The sequence below is a fragment of the Triticum urartu genome, chromosome 7A (genome assembly GCF_056163025.1).
Source record: "Triticum urartu cultivar PI428250 chromosome 7A, HENAU_Tu73, whole genome shotgun sequence".
Lineage (NCBI taxonomy): Eukaryota > Viridiplantae > Streptophyta > Magnoliopsida > Poales > Poaceae > Triticum > Triticum urartu.
Window position 1 is genome coordinate 248,658,672 of NC_141879.1, and position 6,624 is coordinate 248,665,295.

Genomic DNA, 6,624 nt, shown 5'->3' on the forward strand with positions numbered 1-6,624 from the left:
TGTCTCAAACGTATCTATAATTTTTGATTGTTCCATGCTATTATATTATCAACCTTGGATGTTTTATATGCATTTATTTTCTATTTTATATGATTTTTGGGACTAACCTATTAACCTAGAGCCCAGTGCCAGTTTCTGTTTTTTCCTTGTTTTAGGGTATCGTAGAAAAGGAAAATCAAACGGAGTCCAATTGACCTGAAACTTCACGGAACTTATTTTTGGACCAGAAGAAGCCCACAGAGTATCGGAGTTGGACCAGGAGAGTCCCGGGCTGCCCATGAGGGTGGGGGACGCGCCCACGCCCTGGGCGCCCCCCCCCCCCTGCCTCGTGGACAGCCCATAGGTAGACCGACATACTTCTTCCTCCCATATATACCCATATACCCTAAAAAATTCGGGGAGCACAATAGATCGGGAGTCCCATTGCAGAAGCCTCCGTAGCCACCGAAAACCAATCTAGACCCGTTCCAGCACCCTGCCGAAGGGGGGATCCTTCTCCGGTGGCCATCTTCATCATCCCGGTGCTCTCCATGATGAGGAGGGAGTAGTTCTCCCTCGGGGCTGAGGGTATGTACCAGTAGCTATGTGTTTGATCTCTCTCTCTCTCTCGTGTTCTTGAGGTGGTACGATCTTGATGTATCACGAGCTTTGATATTATAGTTGGATCTGATGATGTTTCTCCCCCTCTACTCTCTTGTAATGGATTGAGTTTTCCCTTTGAAGTTATCTTGTCGGATTGAGTCTTTAAGGATTTGAGAACACTTGATGTATGTCTTGCGTGGGATAACCGTGGTGACAATGGGTTATTCTATTGATTCACTTGATGTTTTTTTTGGTGATCAACTTGCGGGTTCCGCCCATGAACCTATGCATAGGGGTTGGCACACGTTTTCGTCTTGACTCTCTGGTAGAAACTTTGGGGCACTCTTTGAAGTACTTTGTGATGGTTCGAATAGATGAATATGAGATTGTGTGATGCATATCGTATGATCATACCCGTGGATACTTGAGGTGACATTGGAGTCTCTAGGTGACATTAGGGTTTTGATTGATTTGTGTCTTAAGGTGTTATTCTAGTACGAACTCTAGGATAGATTGAACGGAAAGAATAGCTTCATGTTATTTTACTACGGACTCTTGAATAGATCGATCAGAAACAATAACTTTGAGGTGGTTTTGTACCCTACCATAATATCTTCGTTTGTTCTCCGCTATTAGTGACTTTGGAGTGACTCTTTGTTGCATGTTGAGGGATAGTTATATGATCCAATTATGTTATTATTGTTGAGAGAACTTGCACTAGTGAAAGTATGAACCCTGGGCCTTGTTTACTAGAATTGCAATACCGTTTGTGCTCACTTTTATCATTTACCTTGCTGTTTTTATATTTTTAGATTACAAAAACCTTTATCTACCATCCATATACCACTTGTATCACCATCTCTTCGCCAAACTAGTGCACCTATACAATTTACCATTGTATTGGGTGTGTTGGGGACACAAGAGACTCTTTGTTATTTGGTTGCAGGGTTGCTTGAGAGAGACCATCTTCATACTACGCCTCCTACGGATTGATAAACCTTAGGTCATCCACTTGAGGGAAATTTGCTACGTTCCTACAAACCTCTGCACTTGGAGGCCCAACAACGTCTACAAGAAGAAGGTTGTGTAGTAGACATCAAGCTCTTTTCTGGCACCGTTGCCGGGGAGGTTAGTGCTTGAAGGTATTTCTTTCGATCTTGCAATCGAATCTTTTGGTTTCTTGTTTTAGCACTAGTTTAGTTTATAAAAGAAAACTACAAAAAATGGAATTAAGGGTACCTCATATGCTTCATCTTTTTAATGTCTTTCGTGAAAATAAGGATTTCGATAATTGTGCCAAAGTGTTAGAAGAAGAATGCATTAGAATGTTTGGCACTAAATCTTTGTATGAAGAGCATGATTGCAATGTTGTTAGTATGAATTCCTTGAATATCCATGATGCTAATGATATGCAAAGCCACAAGCTTGGGGAAGCTATGTTTGATGAAGATGATATTTTTTGTCCCCCAAGTTTTGATGAGCAAATTTATTATGATGAAATCATGCCTCCTATTTATGATGATTATATTGATGAAAGTGGATTTGGAGAGGTCATGACTTTATTTTGTGATGAATCCACTATTCCGGAAGAGGTTCCAATTGATTATGAGAACAAAGTTGCTATCTATGATGATTATTGTGATGACTTGTATGCTATAAAGAATAATGATATCCATGAAACTTGTCATCATGATTTTAGTTTTCAATTGGATTATGCCTCACATGATAATTATTTTGTTGAGTTTGCTCCCACTATTATTCATGAGAAGAATTTTGCTTATGTGGAGAGTAATAAAATTTCTATGCTTGTAGATCATGAAAAGAATGCTTTATGTGATAGCTATATTGTTGAATTCATTAATGATTCTACTGAAATTAATTATGAGGGAGGAATATATTCTTGTAGGAATTGCAATAATATCAAGTTTCCTCTCTATGTGCTTAAAATCTTGAAGTTATGCTTGTTTTGCTTTCCTATGCAAGCTGATTCTTGTTCCCACAAGTTGTTTGCTCACGAAATCCCTATGCATAGGAAGTGCATTAGACTTAAATGTGCTAGTCATATTCTTCATGATGCTCTCTTTATGTTACAATTCTTATCTTTTATGTGAGCATCACTGAAACCATCATGCCTAGCTAGGGGCGTTAAATGATAGCGCTTGTTGGGAGGCAACCCAACTTCATTTTAGCTCCTTGCTTTTTGTTCCTGTTTAGTAATAAATAATTCATCTAGCCTCTGTTTAGATATGGTTTTATGCTTTTAATTAGTGTTTGTGCCAAGTAGAACCTTTGGGAAGACTTGGGGAAAGTCTTTGAGATCTTGCTGTAAAAAAAATAGAAACTTTAACGCTCACGAGAATAGCTGCCATTTTTTATTGGAGATTGATATTTAGTTAATTGTTTTTGCAGATGATTAATAGATAAATTACTCACTTCCAGCAATTTATTTTAGATTTTTTGGGGTTCCATAAGTATACGTTTGATTCAGATTACAACAGACTGTTCTGTTTTTGACAGATTCTGTTTTCTATGTGTTGTTTGCTTATTTTGATGAATCTATGAGTAGTATCGGAGGGTATGAACCATAGAGAAGTTGGAATACAGTATATATTACACTAACATGAATTTAGAATGAGTTCACAACAGTACCTAAGTGGTGATTTATTTTCTTATACTAACGGAGCTTACGAGTTTTCTGTTAAGGTTTGTGTTGTGAACTTTTCAAGTTTTGGGTAAAGATTCGATGGACTATGGAATAAGGAGTGGCAAGAGCCTAAGCTTGGGGATGCCCAAGGCACCCCAAGGTAATATTCAAGGACAACCAATAGCCTAAGCTTGGGGATGCCCCGGAAGGCATCCCCTCTTTCGTCTTCGTTCATCGGTAACTTTACTTGGAGCTATATTTTTATTCACCACATGATATGTGTTTTGCTTGGAGCGTCATTTCATTTTATTTTGTTTTGCTTGCTGTTTGAATAAAATACAAGATCTGAAATTCTTAAATGTTAGAGATTCTTCATATAGTTGCATAATTATCCAACTACTCATTGATCTTCACTTATATCTTTCGGAGTAGTTTGTTGTTGCTCTAGTGCTTCACTTATATCTTTTTAGAGCACGGCGGTGGTTTTATTTTGAAGAAATATATGAAATCTCATGCTTCACTTATATTATTTTGAGAGTCTTTAGAACAGCATGGAAATTTGCTTTGGTTATGAATTTAGTCCTAATATGATGGGCATCCAAGAGGGATATAATAAAAACTTCCATATAGAGTGCATTGAATACTGAGAGAAGTTTGATACTTGATAATTGTTTTGAGATATGGAGATGGTGATATTAGAGTCATGCTAGTTGAGTAGTTGTGAATTTGAGAAATACTTGTGTTGAAGTTTATGATTCCCGTAGCATGCACGTATGGTGAACCGTTATGTGACGAAGTCGGAGCATGATTTATTTATTGATTGTCTTCCTTATGAGTGGCGGTCGGGCACGAGCGATGGTATTTTCCTACCAATCTATCCCCCTAGGAGCATGCGTGTAGTACTTTGTTTCGATAACTAATAGATTTTTTCAATAAGTATGCGAGTTCTTTATGACTAATGTTGACTCCATGGATTATACGCACTCTCACCCTTCCACCATTGCTAGCCTCTCTAGTACCGCACAACTTTCACCGGTACCATAAACCCACCATATACCTTCCTCAAAACATCCACCATAACTACCTATTATGGCATTTCCATAGCCATTCCGAGATATATTGCCATGCAACTTTCCACCGTTCCATTTGTTATGACACGCTCCATTATTGTCATATTGCTTTGCATGATCATGTGGTTGACATCATATCTGTGGCAAAACCACCGTTCATAATTCTTTCATACATGTCACTCTTAATTCATTGCACATCCCGGTACACCGCCGGAGGCATTCATATAGAGTCATACTTTGTTCTAGTATCGAGTTGTAATCTTTGAGTTGTAAATAAATAGAAGTGTGATGATCATCATTAATAGAGCATTGTCCCAAAAAAAGGAGAAAGGCCAAATAGAAAAAGAAAGGTCAAAAAAAAGAGAAAGGCCAAATAAAAAAAGGAAGGCCAAATAAAAAAATAAAATAAAAGGGGGCAATGCTACTATCCTTTTTCTACACTTGTGCTTCAAAGTAGCACCATGATCTTTATGATAGAGAGTCTCTTGTTTTGTCACTTTCATATACTAGTGGGAATTTTTCATTATAGAACTTGGCTATATTCCAACAATGGGCCTCCTCAAGTGCCCTAGGTCTTCGTGAGCAAGCAAGTTGGATGCACACCCACTTAGTTTATTTTGTTGAGCTTTCCTACATTTATAGCTCTAGTGCATCTGTTGCATGGCAATCCCTACTCACTCACATTGATATCTATTAATGGGCATCTCCATAACCCGTTGATACGCCTAGTTGATGTGAGACTATCTTCTCCCTTTTTGTCTTCTCCACAACCACCCTTCTATTCCACCTATAGTGCTATATCCATGGCTCACGCTCATATATTGCGTGAAGATTGAAAAAAGTTTGAGAACATCAAAAGTATGAAACAATTGCTTGGCTTGTCATCAGGGTTGTGCATGATTTAAATACGTTGTGTGGTGAAGATAGAGCATAGCCAGACTATATGATTTTGTAGGGATAGATTTCTTTGGCCATGTTATTTTGAGAAGACATGATTGCTTTGTTAGTATGCTTGAAGTATTATTGTTTTTATGTCAATATTAAACTTTTGTCTTGAATCTTATGGATCTGAATATTCTTGCCACAATAAACAGAACTACATGGATAAATATGTTAGGTAGCATTCCACATCAAAAATTCTGTTTTTATCATTTACCTACTCGAGGATGAGCAGGAATTAAGCTTGGGGATGCTGATACGTCTCCAACGTATCTATAAGTTTTAATTGTTCCATGCTATTATAGTATCAACCTTGGATGTTTTATATGCATTTATATGCTATTTTATATGATTTTTGGGACTAACCTATTAACCTAGAGCCCAGTGCCAGTTTCTATTTTTTTCCTTGTTTTAGAGTATCGCAGAAAAGGAAAATCAAACGGAGTCCAATTGACCTGAAACTTCACGGAACTTATTTTTGGACCAGAAGAAGCCCATGGAGTATCGAAGTTGGACCAGGAGAGTCTCGGGCTGCCCACGAGGGTGGGGGGGCGCGCCCACCCCCCTGGGCGCGCCCCCTGCCTCGTGGACAGCCCGGAGGTCCACCGACATCCTTCTTCCTCCCATATATACCCATATACCCTAAAAACTTCGGGGATCACAATAGATCGGGAGTCCCGCCGCCAGAAGCCTCCATAGCCACCGAAAACCAATCTAGACCCGTTCTGGCACCCTGTCGGAGGGGGAATCCTTCTCCAGTGGCCATCTTCATCATCCCGGTGCTCTCCATGATGAGGAGGGAGTAGTTCTCCCTCGGGGCTGAGGGTATGTACCAGTAGCTATGTGTTTGATCTCTCTCTCTCTCTCGTGTTCTTGAGGTGGTACGATCTTGATGTATCGCGAGCTTTGCTATTATAGTTGGATCTTATGATGTTTTCTCCCCCTCTACTCTCTTGTAATGGATTTAGTTTTCCCTTTGAAGTTATCTTATCAGATTGAGTCTTTAAGGATTTGAGAACACTTGATGTATGTCTTGCGTGGGATAACCGTGGTGAAAATGGGTTACTCTATTGATTCACTTGATGTATGTTTTGGTGATCAACTTGCGGGTTCCGCCCATGAACCTATGCATAGGGGTTGGCACACGTTTTCGTCTTGACTCTCCGGTAGAAACTTTGGGGCACTCTTTGAAGTACTTTGTGTTGGTTTGAATAGATGGATCTGAGATTGTGTGATGCATATCGTATAATCATACCCGCGGATACTTGAGGTGACATTGGAGTATCTAGGTGGCATTAGGATTTTGATTGATTTGTGTCTTAAGGTGTTATTCTAGTACGAACTCTAGGATAGATTGAATGGAAAGAATAGCTTCATGTTATTTTACTA